Genomic DNA, 22,195 nt, shown 5'->3' on the forward strand with positions numbered 1-22,195 from the left:
CTTGTTTAAGTTGTTTAAAGACTTTTTGTGCTTCTCCAGTCCAGACTAACTTTGACTGGTTAATCTTTATCAATTCACATAGAGGCTTTACCAATAGTCCATAATTATAAATCCAAAGGTGACACCAACCTGTCATTCCTAAAAAGCTTTGTAGCTCCTTTACCATTTGAGGTTCTGGAGTCCGGTAAATGACTTCCTTATGTTCAGTTCCTAGTTCTCGTTGTCCTTCCGAAATGTCAAATCCCAGATAGGTCACACTTTGTTGAGCCAGCTGGACTTTCTGTCAAGAGACTTGATATCCATTTAAACCCAGAAAATTAAGACGACTTATAGTCCATTGAATACAACTCCCTTTAGTCTCGGTAGCTATTAAGAGATCATCTACATATTGTAACAAAGCACCTTCAGTGTCCGGAGGTATCCATGTTTCGAGTTCCCTTGCTAATTGGTTTCCAAAAATAGTGGGGCTATTCTTGAATCCTTGAGGTAGTAATGTCCACGTAAGCTGCGTCTTTCTGCCTGAATCGGGATTTTCCCATTCAAAGGCGAATAGGTTTTGGCTTTCTGTGGCTAAGCCTAGGCAGAAGAAGGCATCTTTTAAATCCAGTACGGTAAACCAGACTTGACTATTCTTTAATTTAGTCAGCAAAGTATAAGGGTTTGCCACTACTGGATGTATATCCTGTGATTTTATTTATGGCCCTCAAATCCTGAACTAGCCTATAGCTTTTTCATCTGCCTTTTTAATTGGCAATATGGGTGCATTGTATTCTGATTCGCATTCAATCAATAATCCATACTGTAAAAACTGATCAATTATCTCTTTAATTCCTTTCCTATCTTCTATCCTCAAAGGATATTACTTAACCTTAACGGGTTTCTCTCCTGGCTTTAATTTAATAATTATTAAGGTCACATTTTTAGCTCTTCCAGGGACTTCGGTAGCCTAAACTCCTGGACATACTTGATCTGTGATCTCTAAAGGTATTTCACTTTTAGGGTCAGTTTGTATTAGTGCCAAGCTTAACACATTTATTAGTTGTTCTTCTCCTGTTCTTAATTCCATTTTCCCTTTTTCAAAGACAATTTCTGCTCCTACTTGCTCTAATAAATCTCTACCTAGGAGTGCCCATGAGGAGCTAGGCATAGATAAAAATCTGTGTATGCCCCATTGTTTCCCTAACTTGTACTTCAAAGGTTCACAAAAATAAGCCTTTTCGGTTACACCTTGTCCTGGTTTCAGTTAGAACAGAGTTAATTTTCTTCCTAGTAGCTGGGAGAATGCTATGTTTTGGCTTAGGATGAGAAGAGTGCTGATAACACCCCGATGTTTCAATTGTTGCAGAGCAATGCTTATACCAAGCCAAGGACATCTCAGCTTCTTGCTCTGTCCTGCCAACAGGCAGGCTGGGGGTGCAGTAAGAGCTGGGAGGGGACAGACCCAGGACAGGTGACCCAAACTAGCCAAAGGGGTATTCCATAGCATCTGACGTCAGGCTAAACAATACATAGGGGTGACTAGCCAGGGGGAGGGGGCCGGACTGCTCGGGGTTAGGCTGGGCATCAGTCAGCGGGTGGTGAGCAATTGCATTGTGCATCACTTGTTTGTACACATTATTAGTAGTGGTACTATTATCATCATTGTATTATTATTATTGTTATTATTATTGTTATAATAATAATAATAATAATAATTATTATTATTATTATTATTATTATTATTATTATTATTTTGTCTTATTAAACTGTCTTTATCTCAACTCACAGGCTTCACTTTCCATTTCTCTCCCCCGTCCCAGAGAGGGAGGGGGAGGGGGAGCGAACAGCTGCGTGGTGTTTAGCTGCCGGCCGGGTTAAACCACGACACACCTTTTACCCTAACATAATAATTCTGTGAAGGCATTAATGCTTGATTTAGAACTGAATACGTTGCCCCATAGCAATAAGAAATTTCACTTCCATTCCTCCCCTAGCTTCATTATAACCAGTGGAGGATCCGCTAGGGTAGATTCCCCAGGTCCCCGTTATTCCTGTTGAAATCAGGGGTTGATTATCCTAGGAAAAGGCTAGTCAATTTGTCCTCCAAAGCCAGGTCCAAACCGTTTTGTTTTATTTATTTATTTATTTATTTATTTTCATTACATTTCAGAGTTGGTCCAAAAATTCCATAGGGCTTTCTTTTAGACCTTGTTGGAAGCATATTCTCAATTCCCAATTCATCCAGGTTTTAGTATTTACTTAACCGGTCATGATTTTCAGGATGATTCGGGTCTTAGTGGGGGTCGGTCACGGGAATGCAATTGTCCACAGTTCCCTGAACGGTCCCATCAGCAATCTGAGCTCGCACATGAACTCAGGTTGTTTTAAGAGTGTACCTCTTTTCTGTTTCTGTGACAACTCTCTCGGACCGATCATGGTCCCTTTGCCCTAAAGGGCTAACACCCATGATTTTAAGATCTCTGCCTCGGGCAGAGGCAGAACTATTAACATTCCTACATCCTCTTTCCCTGCTCATTCAACTTCAAACACCTTTAACACTTTCAACAACCCTTTTAACACTTCCTTTATCTTTCTCCAGCCTGTACTTCTCTAATGCCAACATCAAAGGTTCAGTCAGGGGCCAACTTAATTCCCTACCTTTTCCCACCAAGATGCTGAAACATCAGTATACAACATTTCATCCTGTTCTGCTTCTCAAAAAACATTAACTGTAGCAAAATATTATAGTTTAAAGTTCCATTTAGGGGCCACTTTTCTCCACATTCCAGCTTATAAAGCGGCCACCACTGATTACGATATTTTATCAATGTTTTCCTGTTCACACTTCCACCGGCAGATCCTCCAATATCCTTCCAGTGACTTAAAACACATCCTAACACACTTTTCTTTAAAATTTCACTGCTTGTTTGCCCCCCCAGTTTCCAGTTTACACTTTCAGAATACACGTTACTTACAAAAGCGTATCACAAAACGTATCACTCACAAAAATACAGGCACGCAATATCTTTCAGTAGCGATGCCACAAAACTACTATTACCAGCAATATTGCCAAAATCACAGTAACAATAGTCAGAGTCAAATTCCACATGCGATAAGTCAGAAAACCGAACTGTGTAACACCGTAACGATATCTTTCTTATAACAATGCCACGAACCTACTATTACCACCAGGAAAATAGCCAAAATCGCAGTAACAATAACCAGAGTTAAATACCATACTCCATGAGTCAGAAAACCGAAATAGACAACACAATTCCAGATGGACCTTAAAGCGAGCTCCTTCCTTAAGGTCCCCAAACATGTACTTATGGTGCTAACCACAAAGTATATACCAAAACTGCCTCGCAGAAGATCACCTTCTGACTTACAGACAGTTCCAGATGACCGGTCTACCAGAAAACCAAACCAGAATAAAGAATATACTCACTTACAATGATGGGGTCCTTGTCTGCCTCCGCAGTGATCCGGTGAGTCGAGGAGTCCCTCCGGGAAATCCCGGGGGTACCCTAGGGAGTCCTGTTCCCAGCGGGTCCTGCAGTCCGGCAGAGAGGTTGTCCCATCTGGGTCACCAAATTGATTCAAAGATCGAAGCCGAAATTCCTTTAAGTGGTATATTCTTTATTGCAGCGCTGGATGCACGGGGGATCTCTCCACCTATCGTGCATACCCAAAGCAGAAAGCAGTCTTGAATTTATACAAACAATCTATCAATATTCTACAAGCACCTATACATATGCATTACCTATCCCCGCCTTCCCTCGCTTCTCATGCTAATTAGCCTTTTGGCACCTTGCGCCTGCGCAGAGCCTTCCAAGAATTGTGGGCAGGCGTCTTTGGGACGTGGGCAGGGGTCTTTGGGAGGAAGACCCCGAGTCTTCCTCACAGTGTACTTTTCACCTTTGGTCAGGAATCTGCTGAATTGGCAGGTTTCTTAATTGCAAGAGCTGGTTGTTGCCAATTCTCCCGTTTGTTGTATCTTTATAATGAATTCCAATGTCCAGTTTCGAGAGTTATAGTCCTTACATTCGTTTCTCTGTCCGCCTGCCGCTTCCTTATCATGAGTTCCAGTATCTTGTTTCGAGATATACAGTCCTTGTCTGGGGATTGTCCTTGCCTCCCCAATAGCTCCTTAATCAGCCTTCACAAAATTATCTGAGAATGAAAGCTGCTTTCCAGTAATTCAGAAAGCCAAGTTACGTCTCAGCCTTGAGCATCTCGGGCTTTTGGGCCTGTCTGTAACATTTGGCACCAGCACTAATACTTTTTTTGGCATATGTTTAGCGTTTTGGGCCTGTGTCTGGGATTTGGGCCCTGTCTCGAACCACTGGGGCTTTGTCCTGGGTTTTGGAGCCTGCCTCTAGAGTTCAGGGCCTGTGATTAGGCTTTTGGGGTCTGTGTCTGGGGGCCGGTATCTGGGGGCAAGGGGGGAGCTGCTTGTAGACCCTAGGGGCCAGCATTGAGGGGGTTGGGAGCTGACTCTACACCTTTGGGGCCTGCTTCTGGGGGGGGGGGGGGTTGAGACCTGCATCTGGGGGAGGGGTGGGAGCTCTTTGTATTCCTTTGGAGCCTGTGTCGGGGGGCGGGGGGAAGGGGAGGGTTGTTTGGGAGGTGCTTGTACACTGTTGGAGCCTGGGTTGAGGGAGGAGGTTTGGAGCTGCTTCTACACCTTTGGGCCTGGCATCGGGGGTAGGGGGTTGGGTGCTGGTTGTAGGGGCCTGTGTTTGGGGGGGGGGCTTGGGACCTGCGTCTGGGGGAGGGGTGGGAGCTGCTTGTACACCTTTGGGGCCTGCATGTGTGGGGGGTCAGGGCCTGTGTCTAGCGGGCTGGGAACTGCTTGTACAATGTAGGAATCTGTTTCTGCAGGGTGGCTGGGAGCTGTTTGTACAACTTCGGGGCCAGCATCTGGGGGTGGCTGGGAGCTGCCTGTACACTGTAGGGGCCTGTGTTTGTGGGGGGCTTGGGGGCCTCCCTCGGGGGGGGGGGAGGGGAGGGTTGGGAGCTGCTTGTATAGGGTAGGGGGCCTGCCTGGCAGGGGTTGGGAGCTGCTTGTAGAATTTGGGGCCCTGTGTCTGGGGGGGGGGGTTGGGGCCTGTGTCTCAGGGGTGTTGGGAACTGGTTGTACACCTTTGGGTCCTGTCTCTGGGGGGGGAGCTACTTGTACCCTTACCATAAGCCGTACTCTAACACATACTTCTACCAGTACCCTTACCCTTACCGTAACCCTTACCTTTACCCTTACTCTTACCCTTACCAAAGCATTACCCTTACCCTTAACGTAAGCCTAAACCTTAACCTTATCCTTACACTTACACTTACCGTAACCCTTACCCTTTCTGCTACACTTACCCTTAGCCTAAATCTAAACCTTACACTTACCCTAACCCTAACACTTACCATTACCATTACCCATATACTTACTCTTACCCTAACCCTAAATCTTACCCAAACACTTACCCTGACCCTTACATTAACCCTAAACCGTACCCGAAAACTTACACTTACTCTTAACCTTAACCTTACGCTTAACCTTAACCTACCACTTACCCTTTCTTATCCGTCACCATACACCTAAAATTAACCCTAACCATTACCCTAACACTTACCCTTACCCTAACCCAAACCCTAATCCTAACTCTAAACCTTACCCTGACTTGTACACTTATCCTTATCCTTACACTTACCCTAACACTTACCCTTACACTTATCCTTATACATATAACTTACCCTTACCCTAAAACTTAACCTTAACCTAACTCTAACCCTAAACCTTACCTTAACCCTTACCCTGACCCTTACATTAACCCTTACCCTTACCCTAAAACTTACACTTACTCTTAACCTTAACCTTACCCTTAACCTTAACCTAATACTTACCCTTCCGTTTCCCTCACCCTAACCCTAAAATTAACCCTAACCATTACCCTAACACCTACCCTTACCCTAACCCTTACTCTAACCCTTACAATGACCCGTACCCTTACACATACACTTACCCTTACTCTTACCCTAAACCTTACCCTTACCATAAGCCATATTCTAACAAATTCTACCCGTACCCTTACCCTTACCGTAATCCTTACCCTTTATGTTACCCTAAACCTTACCCTTACCCTAACACTTACCCTTATCGTAAACCTTACCCTTTCTGCTACATTTACCATTAGCCTAAATCTAAACCTTACACTTACCCTTACCTTAACCCAATACTTACCCTTACGTTTCCCTCACCCTAACCCTAAAATTAACCCTAACGATTATTCTAACACTTACCCTTACCCTAACCCTAACCCTTACTCTAACCCTTACCCTGATCCATACCCTTACACTCACCCTTACCCTTACATTACCCTAACTCTTACCCATACCATAACCCATACCCTAACACATATTTTTACCCTTAACCTTACCGTTACCCTTACCCTTACTCTATCCGTTACCCTTACGCTTACCCTTAACATAAACCTTACCATTAATCTTACCCTTACGCTAACCCTTACCCTTACCCTATCCCTTACACTTATCCTTATCCATACCCTTAACCCTACCCCAACCCTTACCCTTAAGCTGAACCTAACCCTAAACCTTACCCCAAACCTTTCCCTGAACCTTACATTAACCCTAACCCTTAACCTAAACCTTACACTTACTCTTAACCTTAACCTTACACTTAACCTTAAGCTAGTACTTAACCTTACATTTTTCTCACCCTAATCCTAAAATTAACCCTAACCATTACCCTAACACTTAACCGTTACACTTACCCTTATTCTATCCGTTACTCTTACGCTTTCCCTTAACATAAACCTTACCCTTTACCTTACCCTTACCATAAGCCATACATCAACACTTACATGTACACTTACGCTTACACTTATCCTAGTAATTACTCGTACAATTACCCTTAACCTAATCATAAACATTAAGGATAAGCTTAAGGGTCACCCTTAAGGTTAACGTTATCCTAACACTTACACTTAAGTTCATGGTAAGGGTTAGAGTAAGGGTAAGTGTTAGGGTAATGGTTAGGCTAATTTTAGGTTTAGGGTGAGGGAAACGTAAGAGTAAGTATTAGGTTACAGCTAAGGTTAAGGTTAAGAGTAAGTTTAAGGTTTAGGGTAAGGATTAGGGTTAATGTAAGGGTCAAGGTAAGGGTTGGGGTAAAGGTTTAGGTAAAGGGTAAAAATATGTATATTGTAAGGGTGAGGGGTTAGGGTAATGGTTAGATTTTAGTTAGATTTAGGTAAGGGTGAGGGTTCGGGTAAGGTTTAGAATTAGGCAAAGGGTAATTGTAGCAGAAAGGTTAAGGTTTAGGATAAGGGTAAGGTTTAGGGTTAGCTTAATAGTAAGGTTAAGGGTAATTGTACGAGTAATTGCTAGGGTAAGTGCAAGCGTAAGTGTACATGTAAGTGTTGTTGTATGGCTTATGGTAAGGGTAAGGTCAAGGGTAAGGTTTATGTTAAGGGTAAGCGTAAGGGTAACGGATAGAGTAAGGGTAAGGGTAAGGTTAAGGGTACAAATATGTGTTAGGGTATGGGTAAGAATTAGGGTAAGTATAAGGGTAAGGGTAAGTGTAAGGGTACAGGTCAGGGTAAGGGTTAGAGTAAGGGTTAGGGTTAGGGTAAGGTTAGGTGTTAGGGTAATGGTTAGGGTTAGTTTTAGGGTTAAAGTCAGGAAAACGTATGCGTAAGTATTAGGTGAATGTTAAGGGTAAGGTTAAGGTTAAGAGTAAGTGTAAGTTTTAGGGTAAGGGTTAGGGTTAATGTAAGGGTCAGGGTAAGGGTTGGGGTAAGGTTTAGGGTAAGGGTTACGTTAAGGATAAATGTTAGGGTAAGGGTAAGGTTAATGGTAACCGTAAGTGTAAAGGTAAGGGTTACGGTAAGGGTAAGAATAAGGGTATGGGTAATGGTAAGGGTGAGGGTTAGGCTAAGGGTAAGTGTAAGGTTTAGATTTCGGCTAAGGGTAAGTGTAGCAGAAAGGGTAAGGTTTAGGATAAGGGTAAGTGTTAGGATAAGGGTAAGGTTTAGGGTTAGGTTAAGGGTAATGGTAAGGGTAACGGTAAGGGTAAGGGTAACGGTAAGGGTAAGGGTAACGGTAAGGGTAAGGGTAACGGTAACGGTAAGGGTAAGGGTTACGGTAAGGGTACGGTTACGGGTAGAAGTATGTGTTAGAGTATGGGTTATGGTAAGGGTAAGGGTTAGAGTAAGGGTTAGGGTAAGGGTAATGGTTAGGGTTAATTTTAGGGTTAGGGTGAGGGAAAAGTAAGGGTAAGTATTAGGTTAAGGTTAAGGGTAAGGTTAAGGTTAAGTTTTAGGGTTAGGGTTAATGTAAGGGTCAGGGTAAGGGTTCAGGTAAGGTTTAGGGTTAGGGTTAGGTTAAGGTTAAGTGTTAGGGTAAGGGTAAGGTAAATGGTAACCGTAAGTGTAAGGGTAAGGGTTAGGGTAAGGGGAAGAGTAAGGGGAAGGGGAAGGGGAAGTCTAAGGGTCCGGGTCCGGGTAAAAGTTAGAGTAAGGGTTAGGGTTAGGTAAGGATAAGTGTTCAGGTAATGGTTACGGTTAATTTTAGGGTTATGGTGAGGGAAAGGTAAGGGTATGTATTAGTTTAAGGGTAAGGTTAAAGGTAAGATTAAGTGTAAGGTTTAGGTTAAGGGTTAGGATTAGAGTAAGGGTTAGGGTAAGGGTTAGGGTTAATGTAAGGGTCAGGGTAAGGGTTGGGGTAAGGTTTAGGTCAAGGGTAAAAGTAAGTATAATGGTAAGGGTAAGGGTGAGGGTTAGGGTAAGGTTTAGAATTAGGCAAAGGGTAAGTGCAGCAAAAAGGGTAAGGTTTAGGATAAGGGTAAGTGTTAGGATAAGGGTAAGGTTTAGGGTTAGCTTAATAGTAAGGTTAAGGGTAATTGTACGAGTAATTGCTAGGGTAAGTGCAAGCGTAAGTGTACATGTAACTGTTGTTGTATGGCTTATGATAAGGGTGTGAGGAATGTTTTAACAATTCGTGTCCATAAAGAACAATTCTGTTTGAATCCTGTCTGCCTCTGGGCCCTGCACTGGCAATTTAATTCTTGAACCTCAGCTGCAGTGTGTCCCAGTCTCCCCCTCATTCTAGTCAATTTATCACTCCTTAAATTTATGAACCTGTTTGCTTTTGTTATTCCGGACTTCTATTTCTAACACTGCTATAGATGTGTCTGTGAATGGCTGGGGAAGAATGTTTTAATTACTCGTGAAGCTGTTTGTGTTTGATGTCTGGGAGTTTCAGAACAACTGATAACAACTAGTGACTGTTATGGGATACTATGCGGATCTTTGGTATCTGGTTAGGGGGGCCGAGAGATTAAGAGGAAGGAAAAAGAAGCTGAAGGACGGCTGGGAGACAAGTCTTGAAGAGAATGTTCTATAAACTTGGTATGGTGCCAAGTAAGTACAAAGGGGGAGAGGAAGACTACGAGCTGATTAAGGAGGTACTGGGGAGGTATTGGGGAGGCAAGGGCAATCCCCAGACATGGACTGTATATCTCGAAACAAGACACTGGAACTCATGATAAGGAAGCGGCAGGCGGACAGAGAAACGAATGTAAGGACTATAACTCTCGAAACTGGACATTGGAATTCATTATAAAGATACAACAAACGGGAGAATTGGCAACAACCAGCTCTTGCAATTAAGAAACATGCCAATTCAGCAGATTCCTGACCAAAGGTGAAAAGTACACTGTGAGGAAGACTCGGGGTCTTCCTCCCAAAGACCCCTGCCCACGTCCCAAAGACCCCTGCCCACAATTCTTGGGAGGCTCTACGCAGGCGTAAGGTGCCAAAAGGCTAATTAGCATGAGAAGCGAGGGAAGGCGGGGATAGGTAATGAATATGTATAGGCACTTGTAGAATATTGATAGATTGATTGTATGAATTCAAGACTGCTTTCCGCTTTGGGTATGCACGATAGGTGGAGAGATCCCCCGTGCATCCAGCGCTGCAATAAAGAATATACCACTTAAAGGAATTTCGGCTTCGATCTTTGAATCAATTTGGCGACCCAGATGGGACAACCTCTCTGCCGGACTGCAGGACGCGCTGGGGACAGGACTCCCTAGGGTACCCCCGGGATTTCCCAGAGGGACTCCTCGACTCACCGGATCACTGCGGAGGCAGACAAGGACCCCATCATTGTAAGTGAGTATATTCTTTATTCTGGTTTGGTTTTCTGGTAGACCGGTCATCTGGGACTGTCCAGTAAGTCGGAAGGTGACTTCTGCAGGACAGTATTTGGTATATGCTTTGTGGTTAGTACCACAAGTATATCTGGGGAAGTTGGGGTCCATCTGTATCTGGAACTGTCTGTAAGTCAGAAGGTGATCTTCTGCGAGGCAGTGTTTGGTATATACTTTGTGGTAAGCACCATAAGTATATTTGGGGACCTTAAGGAAAGAGCTCGCTTTAAGGTCCATCTGGAATTGTGTTGTCTATTTCGGTTTTCTGACTCATGGAGTATGGTATTTAACTCTGGTTATTGTTACTGCGATTTTGGCTATTTTTCTGGTGGTAATAGTAGGTTCGTGGCATTGTTATAAGAGAGATATCGTTACGGTGTTACACAGTTCGGTTTTCTGACTTATCACATGTGGAATTTGACTCTGACTATTGTTATTGTGATTTTGGCAATATTGCTGGTAATAGTAGTTTTGTGACATCGCTACTGAAAGATAATGCGTGCCCGTATTTTTGTGAGTGATACGTTTTGTGATACGCTTTTGTAAGTAACATGTGTATTCTGAAAGTGTAAACTGGAAACTGGGGGGGCAAACAAGCAGTGAAATTTTAAAGAAAAGTGTGTTAGGATGTGTTTTAAGTCACTGGAAGGATATTGGAGGATCTGCCGTTGGAAGTGTGAACAGGAAAACATTGATAAAATATCGTAATCAGTGGTGGCCGCTTTATAAGCTGGAATGTGGAGAAAAGTGGCCCCTAAATGGAACTTTAAACTATAATATTTTGCTACAGTTAATGTTGTTTTTTTTGAGAAGCAGAACAGGATGAAATGTTGTATACTGATGTTTCAGCATCTTGGTGGGAAAAGGTAGGGAATTAAGTTGGCCCCTGACTGAGCCTTTGATGTTGGCATTAGAGAAGTACAGGCTGGAGAAAGATAAAGGAAGTGTTAAAAGGGTTGTTGAAAGTGTTAAAGGTGTTTGAAGTTGAATGAGCAGGGAAAGAGGATGTAGGAATGTTAATAGTTCTGGCTCTGCCCGAGGCAGAGATCTTAAAATCATGGGTGTTAGCCCTGTAGGGCAAAGGGACCATGATGGGTCCGAGAGAGTTGTCACAGAAACAGAAAAACAGTTAACTCTTAAAACAACCTGAGTTCATGTGCGAGCTCAGATTGCCGATGGGACCGCTCAGGGAACTGTGGACAATTGCATTCCCCTGACCGACCCCCGCTAAGACCCAAATCATCCTGAAAATTATGAACGGTTAAGTAAATACTAAAATCTGGATGAATTGGGAATTGAGAATATGCTTCCAACAAGGTCTAAAAGAAAGCCCTATGGAATTTTTAGACCAACTCTGAAATGTAATGAAAATAAATAAATAAATAAATAAATAAAACAAAACGGTTTGGACCTGGCTTCGGAGGACAAATTGACTAGCCTTTTCCTAGGATAATCGACCCCTGATTTCAACAGGAATAACGGGGACCTGGGGAATCTACCCTAGTACCTCCGCTGGTTATAATGAAGCTAGGGGAGGAATGGAAGTGAAATTTCTTATTGATATGGGGCAACGTATTCAGTTCTAAATCAAGCATTAATGCCTTCACAGAATTATTATGTTAGGGTAAAAGATGTGTTGTGGTTTAACCCGGCCGACAGCTAAACACCACGCAGCTGTTCGCTCCCCCTCCCCCTCCCTCTCTGGGACGGGGGAGAGAAATGGAAAGTGAAGCCTGTGAGTTGAGATAAAGACAGTTTAATAAGACAAAATAATAATAATAATAATAATAATACAATGATGATAATAGTACCACTACTAATAATGTGTACAAACAAGTGATGCACAATGCAATTGCTCACCACCTGCTGACTGATGCCCAGCCTAACCCCGAGCAGTCCGGCCCCCTCCCCCTGGCTAGCCACCCCTATGTATTGTTTAGCCTGACATCAGATGGTATGGAATACCCCTTTGGCTAGTTCGGGTCACCTGTCCTGGGTCTGTCCCGGGTCTGTCCCCTCCCAGCTCTTGCTGCACCCCCAGCCTGCCTGTTGGCAGGACAGAGCAAAAGGCTGAGGTGTCCTTGGCTTGGTATAAGCACTGCTCTGCAACAAATAAACATCAGGGTGTTATCAGCACTCTTCTCATCCTAAGCCAAAACATAGCATTCTCCCAGCTACTAGGAAGAAAATTAACTCTGTTCTAACTGAAACCAGGACAAGGTGTAACCGAAAAGGCTTATTTTTGTGAACCTTTGAAGTACAAATTAGGGAAACAATGGGGCATACACAGATTTTTATCTATGCCTAGCTCCTCATGGGCACTCTTAGGTAGAGATTTATTAGAGCAAGTAGGAGCAGAAATTGTCTTTGAAAAAGGGAAAATGGAATTAAGAACAGGAGAAGAACAACTAATAAATGTGTTAAGCTTGGCACTAATACAAACTGACCCTAAAAGTGAAATACCTTTAGAGATCACAGATCAAGTATGTCCAGGAGTTTGGGCTACCGAAGTCCCTGGAAGAGCTAAAAATGTGACCTTAATAATTATTAAATTAAAGCCAGGAGAGAAACCCATTAAGGTTAAGTAATATCCTTTGAGGATAGAAGATAGGAAAGGAATTAAAGAGATAATTAATAAATTTTTACAGTATGGATTATTGATTGAATGCGAATCAGAATACAATACACCCATATTGCCAATTAAAAAGGCAGATGAAAAAGTTATAGGCTAGTTCCGGATTTGAGGGCCATAAATAAAATCACTGAGGATATACATCCAGTAGTGGCAAACCCTTATACTTTGCTGACTAAATTAAAGAATAGTCAAGTCTGGTTTACCGTACTGGATTTAAAAGATGCCTTCTTCTGCCTAGGCTTAGCCACAGAAAGCCAAAACCTATTCGCCTTTGAATGGGAAAATCCCGATTCAGGCAGAAAGACGCAGCTTACGTGGACATTACTACCTCAAGGATTCAAGAATAGCCCCACTATTTTTGGAAACCAATTAGCAAGGCAACTCGAAACATGGATACCTCCGGACACTGAAGGTGCTTTGTTACAATATGTAGATGATCTCTTAATAGCTACCGAGACTAAAGGGAGTTGTATTCAATGGACTATAAGTCGTCTTAATTTTCTGGGTTTAAATGGATATCAAGTCTCTTGACAGAAAGTCCAGCTGGCTCAACAAAGTGTGACCTATCTGGGATTTGACATTTCGGAAGGACAACGAGAACTAGGAACTGAACATAAGGAAGTCATTTGCCGGACTCCAGAACCTCAAATGGTAAAGGAGCTACAAACCTTTTTAGGAATGACAGGTTGGTGTCGCCTTTGGATTTATAATTATGGACTATTGGTAAAGCCTCTATGTGAATTGATAAAGATTAACCAGTCAAAGTTAGTCTGGACTGGAGAAGCACAAAAAGTCTTTAAACAACTTAAACAAGAATTGATGATTTTGAAATATCAAGCAATATTGGTAGAACAGGACAACGTGGAAATTGTGATAACTAATATTGTGAATCTAGCCTCTTTTCTTAGTGATGCTCCGGCACAACCTGTGATTCACGATTGTTTAGAAACTCTAGAGACTGTGTATTCCAGCCGACCAGACCTTAAGGAGGAGCCCATGGAAGATGCGGAAGAAACTTGGTTCACGGATGGGAGCAGTTTTGTTATGCAAAGACAACATAAAGCTGGATATGCTATAACAACTACTCAGCAGGTAATCGAGTCTAAGCCTTTACCCCCTGGAACATCAGCTCAAAAGGCGGAGATAGTTGCTCTCACGAGAGCATTGGAACTGGCAGCGGGAAAAAGGGTAAATATTTGGACAGATTCTAAATATACATTCGGCGTGGTACATGCTCATGGAGCAATTTGGAAAGAAGATGGATTGCTGACCGCTCAGTGAAAACACAAAGTATGCTGAAGAAATTTTAAAATTGTTAGAGGCTGTAAAACAACCAGAAAAGGTAGCTATCATGCATTGTCAGGGACACCAAAAGGGGAACACCGATTTTGAAATTGGAAAATCGATTGGCAGAGGCTAAGCAGGCAGCTGAAATAACTGAGGTGAAGGCATTGTCTTTGATACCAGACGGTAAAATCCAAACTATATCCAAATTATACAAAAGAAGACTTAAAATTAATTGAAGATTTGAAAGGTAAAATGAAACCAGATGGATGAGTATATTTAAAAGATAACCACATAGTAATACCCTCTAGTTTGACATGGCCCATAGTTCTTACAGAACACAATAAAACGCATTGGGGAGCTGGCACACTGCATAAGAGCCTGAGTCAGACATTAGTGGGACGATATGATAAAACAAGTAACTCAACAATGTAGCATTTGCTTACACAATAACCCCAATACCAAGAATAGAATAAAATTTGGAATAATCGGTAAAGGAAATTATTTGGGGCAACAGTGGCAAATTGATTTTTCAGAACTCCCTAGAAAAGGGGGGTATCATTATTTACTGGTTCTGACTGACACGTTTTCAGGAAGGCCTGAAGCCTTTCCCTGTCTAACAAACAAAGCAAGAGAAGTGGTTAAAGTCTTGTTAAATGAAATAATACCATGCTTTGGGATTCTAGTAGCAATGTCTTCTGATAGAGGTTCACATTTTTGTGCGCAAGTGGTACAACAGATAAGTAAGATTCTAAAGATAGATTGGCAACTGCATGCTCCTTATAGACCACAGGCAAGTGCACAGGTAGAAAAAATGAACCATTTAATTAAACAATAAATAGCTAAAATTGGATAAGAAGCTAATTTGTCATGGCCTCAATCCCTCCCTTTAGCATTACTTGGAATTAGAGTTAAACCTAGAATAAAAGGAAATTTGAGTCCCTTCAAAATCTTATATGGAAGGCCATAGCAATTTCTATTTAGTGGAGAGGACCTAACGCAGTTAGGATCAGAATATTTATATGCTTATATAACTGAACTTCAGAAACAATTAAATAAAGTACATACATTTGTTTTAGGGACCAGGGCTAGAGGGTTGGATCAACCAATCCACCCCTTTAAGCTCGGGGATTATATATATATAAAGACTTTTTCAGGACAACTCCTACAGGAAAAATGGAAGGAAAGTGGATGGGACCATACCAAGTATTACTGACAACACACACCGCCATTAAGATTAAGAAGCAAGCAGCTTGGATCCGCAATTCAAGGGTGAAGAAGGTCCCGGCGAGGATATAGACCACCACTCCAATTGGACCAACAAAATTACGGTTTTCCAGATCCTAATGATTGCAGGGGTGCGGTTCTCGGATTTGGGGTGGGCAACTTGGGATGAGAACTTACACCTGACCTTAATACAAACAATTTCTCAAGTAACTAATAAGACGAACTGTTGGGTATGCACCCATCTGCCACAGCATGGGAATAAGGATGTATCGTTAATCGGGATTCCCTTGCCTGCAAACTTATCTTGGACTAATTTGTGGGAAAACACATCTTGGGGTCGAAAATATTAAGAAGTTTTGGAACTAGAAGTGAGTAGCTTCATGCCGTTAGAATCCTATTATGTATGTGTACAAAGGTGTAACCCGCCTAAGGGTATAGGAAAACAGCATTGTATAAATACGGATACTACTTATGTGGGAAATCAGACATCTTGTAATTGAACAATTGATATTAGTACGACTAGTGGCTGGGCAAATTCAACCAGCTGGACGGTTCCAGAAGGAAAAGGGTGGTATTGGCTATGCAACGATACAGCCCGTAAGGTCTTGCCTGAGAATTGGAAGGGAACTTGCACTCTTGGAGCGGTAGTCCCCAATATGACAGTACATGATGTAGTGCCTCGAGGTTACTTGAGAACTCATATGCGGAGAATCAGACGAAAAATTAACAATCCATTGGTAGAGAGACACACTGCTTTTCATAGTTTCGTTCGATGGTTTATCCCATGGTTAGGAGTGAGTGAATTGGAAAAGGCAATAGTTAATATTTCTGCAATTATAGAGAAGTTAGAAAACAAAATTCTGTATGCTATAAAGGCTCAACAAGAAGAGATATCTAGTTTATCACAGGTAGTATTACAAAATCGGATGACCCTAGACTTGTTACTGGCCACTCAAGGGGGAGTCTGTACAGTAATAAACACAAGTTGTTGTATGTATGTAGATCAGAGTGGAAGGATCTCTACCGACCTGGAAGAAATATGGAAGCAGACAAGGATCCTACATGAGATCAGTAAAGATGATCTTTCATGGAGTTTTAGTGAACTATGGAATAAGTTAACCTCCTGGTTGCCCAATTTCCAATGGTTGAAACAAGTATTCATTGCTCTAATCGTATTAGTAGTGTTAGGAATATTTGTGTGCATGTTGTTTAGATGCCTGCTTTGTTGTGTTACTGTAAATAAAGAAAGTATCTGATGCAAAAGAATTTGCATGGGAAAAGAAAAGGGGGGATTGATTAAGGAGGTACTGGGGAGGTATTGGGGAGGCAAGGGCAATCCCCAGACATGGACTGTATATCTCGAAACAAGACACTGGAACTCATGATAAGGAAGCGGCAGACGGACAGAGAAACGAATGTAAGGACTATAAATCTTGAAACTGGACATTGGAATTCATTATAAAGATACAACAAACGGAAGAATTAGCAACAACCAGCTCTTGCAATTAAGAAACCTGCCAATTCAGCAGATTCCTGACCAAAGGTGAAAAGTACACTGTGAGGAAGACTCGGGGTCTTCCTCCCAAAGACCCCTGCCCACGTCCCAAAGACCCCTGCCCACAATTCTTGGGAGGCTCTACGCAGGCGCAAGGTGCCAAAAGGCTAATTAGCATGAGAAGTGAGGGAAGGCGGGGATAGGTAATGAATATGTATAGGCACTTGTAGAATATTGATAGATTGATTGTATGAATTCAAGACTGCTTTCCGCTTTGGGTATGCACGATAGGTGGAGAGATCCCCCGTGCATCCAGCGCTGCAATAAAGAATATACCACTTAAAGGAATTTCGGCTTCGATCTTTGAATCAGAGCCTTCAGCATGAAAGACCCCTAGAGACCCCCAGAAGAGACCCCAGAGGAGACTGCGCATGCTCCAGTAGGAGAGACTGCACCCCGGAAGCTAATTTTAATAATCTATTTTTTTTAGAAGTAGTAATGAATATGTATTAGTCTAGGAGCATAAAAATCAGCTGCTTGATGTAACTGGTGTGCGTCCTGGTGGAGCGGAGACTCCCGGTGCACCCAGCGCTGTTTGCTTACCTCTATTCCTTTATATTCTTTCAATAAATCCTATTTTTTTATTTAATCCTAATTTGAATCCTGAGCCATTTATAACAATTTTGGGGCTCGTCCGGGATGGCTATAGTTCCTGAATTCTGATTTAATCTAGGAGAGGCGCCCCACCATTTGGTGGCTCCTGTTTGAGTCAGATCGGGACTAATGCCATCCTGAACCTGAATAAAGGTAAGCAAAGAATTTGTTTTGGGTTTTTTTTGAGCTCCCTTGCTGGCTGTTTTTTGCCTGTAATTCTGCGCGCGAAGATCCGGACGAAGACGACAAGGTCGTTTGGATACCGTTCGGTTGGATTCCGGTGTCCGGAATCGAACCGGATGAAGACGACAGTCGTTTGTGGATACCGTCTGGTTCGATCCCAGACGAAGACAGCAGAGATGCTTGTGGATACCGTCCAGTTGGATTCTGGATGAATACGACTGATTCGTAAGATACCGTCCGGTTGGGTAAAGGTGCGGTTGCTAGTGTTTGTGTGTGAGAGTGTAACTGAGACTTCTAAAGTCCGTGTGGAGGTCTTTTTGTTTTCTCACCAGTTCTAATCTCCTGTCGGGGGTGCTGGGCTGGTGAAGAGAGGGATACGTGGGTGGGTGATAGGTCCTAAACCCCCTGCAAGACACTCTCACTAGGGGCAACCAAGGACTGTGGGAATTGCCACTAGTAAAATTCCCGGATGGGTCAGATAAAATCGAAGACCAAGGACCAGAAAGGGAGCAAATTACCAGATATATGACCAAAAAGTCCATTACGAATAATGATTAGAAATTGGAACAATAGGGGCCCCAGAAAATTAAAGAGTAAATTAAAAATGATCCTGTATTATATGATAGAATGACCAAAAGAACTCTTAAGACCCCATGTATTTTGATCCACGGAGGACGGGGTCTGTCAGGCTTTGAACATTAATAGTAGAATACCCATGGATCCAGAAAAGAGCAAGCTGAAACATTGGAATTAGAAATTTGAGAGCAATTGATTAAGAATGAATATGTGCTACATTTGTGCCTGTGCTGCACTTATACCACCAGATAACAGGAGCCTCTCGGACCCCGAGAACCAGATCAAAAACAACCTCATGGTTCGGACTTTAATCAAGGGGTCTGAGATAAGGAGGACTGCTCACAAAGGGACAGCTTAGGAATATGTATATGTATGGGAATGTTCATGTATATGTAACTCTTTACTAGAGCAATTTGCCACGTTAGGCGTGCACGACTTTGGTGGGACTACCCGCCCCGTGCTGCATGGAACTGAGTAAACATACCTACTTTACAATCTTATTGATTGTGGAGTCAGCTTTCTGTGAGTCATTTTGGTGAGCCAAGCAGGAGACACTCTGCTCGGCTGCGGGATCGGCTGCAGTGCGGACGCCCCTAGGTGCACCCTGAGCGTTTTTGCTCGGAGGGGACTCCACTCTCAGCTGCTCACCGCAGGAGCAAAGATCTCCTGAAACTGCAGACAAACGGTATGTTTTCAGCTGCTGGAGGGATACTAACTGGAGTGTTAATAATTGTATGTGTTTTTATGTATGTATTTTGTGTTGACATTTTGTATATTGTAATATTTGCATATTGTATGTATTTTGTGTTGAAAGTATTTGTGTAAATGTAAGGGTTTGAAACAAAGTGTTACAAGTCACTTCACGAAGAACACAGTCAGAGACAATACTTGTTTGGTTGGTTATCATTCTAAATTATATTCCTGTGGTATGAATGAGATGTGCTGGAGGCCTCCGTGTGCGACTGTGCTGTGTGAGTGAGACGCAGCGTTGCTGCAAAGCGAGTGCAGAGTTCCGATCCGTTGTTCCGTACTCTCCACAAGGGGAGTGGGCAGAGACGAACGAAGTGCTTGACAGACTGAAAAGAAGTGCTGTTTTATCCAAGTTTTGAGTGGTGGTGCCCAGTGTATCTTGTGTATCTTGTGTATCCTATTTTTGCTCTTAAATGTTTTGACTGTGACAAGAAAAAGGCAGGAGCATGATATGACATGCTTTCTGCAACATATGAGGCCTGCACAGGCCGAGACCTGGACTCGCTGAGACCTGAACAGGCCGAGAGACCGGAGCGGTGCCGAGAGACTGGAGTGGCGCTGGGAGACCCGAGACACTACGGAGGGACTACCACTGGACGGAGAGAGCCCTGAGAGACGCTGCAGAGCCACGGACGGCTCTGAGAGACACAGAATAGACCGGACAGAAGCCGGAAAACGCGGGGAATTGAAGTAATTGCGGGACATCTAAGATCGAGTTGCTACGGGAGACCAGAGGCGTCAGTGGACACCGGTAGCCGACCCTCACCGTGTGGCCAGTCGGCACAGAGCAGAGGGGCGGACATCAGGACCCTGCAGCCTGTCTGACGTAACCATGGAGGCAGCGGCAGCAGCGGCTGTGCTGCTTCACTCTAGCATTCTTTTTATAAAAGGTTTATCTTGCAATGCAAAAAAGACTATTAGTCCCCAGATCGGTGTTATAACTGTTACTAATGACGACTAAGCTCTATTGCAGGGCAGGAGTGCAGAGACGCAGATTACACTGCCAAATGACCACCAGCAGGCTCTTTCACAAACCTAAGGTTGCAGCTGGCACTGCCTGCAGCCATATAGCAGACGTTACACTCTCTTTCCTAACTAGTAATCATGTGTCTCATCCATTTGTGGTGAATGGTCAGTGGCAAAAAGAAAAGGAGGATGCCACTGACACTAACAGCATGGGTAATAGGAGTAGTATAAGTGACACAGGTGACGGTGCGAGGCGAGGCGCTCTGCCTGCTGCTCGCCTTCGCCTGACTGTGCACTGCTGCCGACGGTGCTAGAGTAAAATGTGAAGACTGCTCAGATGGCAGTGATGAGAGTGTTTGTGTGAAGAAGATGTGTGAAGAAGATGTGTGCTGAATCTGACTTTGTGTGCAACAGTGGTCAGTGTGTGCCAAACAGATGGCAGTGTGATGGGGATCTGGATTGTGAAGATGGGTCTGACGAAAGTGCTGAGCTGTGTCATATGAGAACAGTGTCATGGAAATGTGATGGTGAAAAAGACTGTGACAGTGGAGAAGATGAAGAGAATTGTGGCGATGTGATAGAGATCCTTACTGTAAGGATGGAAGAGATGAAATTAACTGCCCTTCCTGGACCTGTAGGCCAGACCAGTTCAGATGTGAACTGTGTCCATGGGAGTAGGCAGTGCAGTGGTGTGAGAGACTGTCTGGATGGCACTGATGAAGCAAACTGTAACAATGTTATTCAGTGCTCTGGACCTGGCAAATTCAAGTGCAGAAGTGGAGAATGCATAGATATCAATAAAGTGTGTAACCAGCAGAGAGACTGCAAGGACTGGGGTGATGAGCCCCTGAAGGAATGCAACATAAATGAATGTGACTGTCCAGCTGTGAAACTGTGGAGATAGTGATGAATGCCAAAACCCTGTAGTCAAATCTGTATCAACCTGAAAGGCTATCAGATGAATCCTGCTACAGGAACCTGGAAAGGGCCATACGGCAAAGCAAATTAAATAACTGTTATTTAACTTGTCAGAAGATAAAAAATAAAGTGTTTCAACAAGCAGCCACGGGAGGGAAGAATCACTGAACCCTCGATGTGAGGGACTGTACCTTGTTTTACTGACTACTGAAACAGCTGTGAGAACTGCAGAAAGGGACCCACGCATCCAGAATAAAAGGACCAGTAACTACTGAAACTTGGAGGGTTGAGTCCGCTCCTGGGAAACTGAAACTCAAGCTAAGGGAGAACTAATATTCTGGCAACGAGGCTCTGCATGAATTAAGGATGCCAAATAAAAAGGACAAGCCTAAAGGGAGAAAAGGGAGAAGGCAAGACTGGGGCAGGACCCTCCACTGTGGTGTGTATGGTCTACCGAGGGAGGCAACCCCTATCGGTATTGACTGCCGAATGAGAGGGCCTCGACCGGACTTCTCCCACACTAAGATCAGGTTGTCCCGAGAAAATAACATAAAAAACCTCTTTTTTAAACCTATATAAAATTGTGATTCGTTTTACAGGAGCTGGATCACCCTGACAGGCCGAACGGTAACACAAGCCTGAATCGACCCTGAAGGCGTTTGCCTATTATGATCCAGCTACATGGGCAGAAGACAGATCCTGGGGCTATAGGACCTCAGTATATATACTTAATAGAATAATTAGGTTATTAGCTGTAATAGAAATAGTTATAAATGATGAGAACTGATCTAAATGAGTTATAAAGATGAGAACTGCTTTGTATCAAAATTGCCTAGCTTTGGATTGTTTGCTAGCACAAGAAGGAGAAGTCTGTGGAAAATTTAACTTTAGTAATTACTGTTTAAAGATTGATGAAAAGGTGTTTCTTCCTAGTAACTGATAGAATGTTATGTTCTGGTTTAGGATGAGAAGAATGTTAATAATATGCTGATGTTTTAATTGTTTTTAATTGTTACAGAGCAGTGCTTACACCAAGCCAAGGACCAAGCCAAATTCAGCTTCTCACTGTCCTGCCAGCAGGCAGGCTGGGAGGAGGGCCGGACTGCTCGGGGTTAGGTTGGGCATCGGACAGCAGGTGGTGAGCAATTGCATTGTGCATCACTTGTTTCGTACACATTATTACTAGTAGTACTATTATCATCATTATTGTTATTATCTTCTTGTTTTTAACTCAACTCACAGGCTTCACTTTCCCATTTCTCTCTCCCATCCCAGAGAAGGAGGGGGGAGGTGAGCGAGCAAACAC

General features: G+C 43.2%; 1 long non-coding RNA gene across 1 annotated transcript in view; it reads left to right on the forward strand.

Moving 5' to 3' along the window:
• Positions 1–19,901, forward strand: part of LOC311428416 — a 122,999-nt gene extending 103,098 nt beyond the window's left edge. The window contains exon 2 of the long non-coding RNA XR_014687716.1: positions 17,684–19,901. This is a non-coding gene — a long non-coding RNA (uncharacterized lncRNA). The remainder of the gene's footprint in view (positions 1–17,683) is intronic.
• Positions 19,902–22,195: the final 2,294 nt, after the last annotated feature.

The sequence above is a fragment of the Aythya ferina genome (assembly GCF_964211825.1).
Source record: "Aythya ferina genome assembly, contig: HAP1_SCAFFOLD_77, whole genome shotgun sequence".
In the NCBI taxonomy this organism is placed as follows: Eukaryota; Metazoa; Chordata; class Aves; order Anseriformes; family Anatidae; genus Aythya; species Aythya ferina.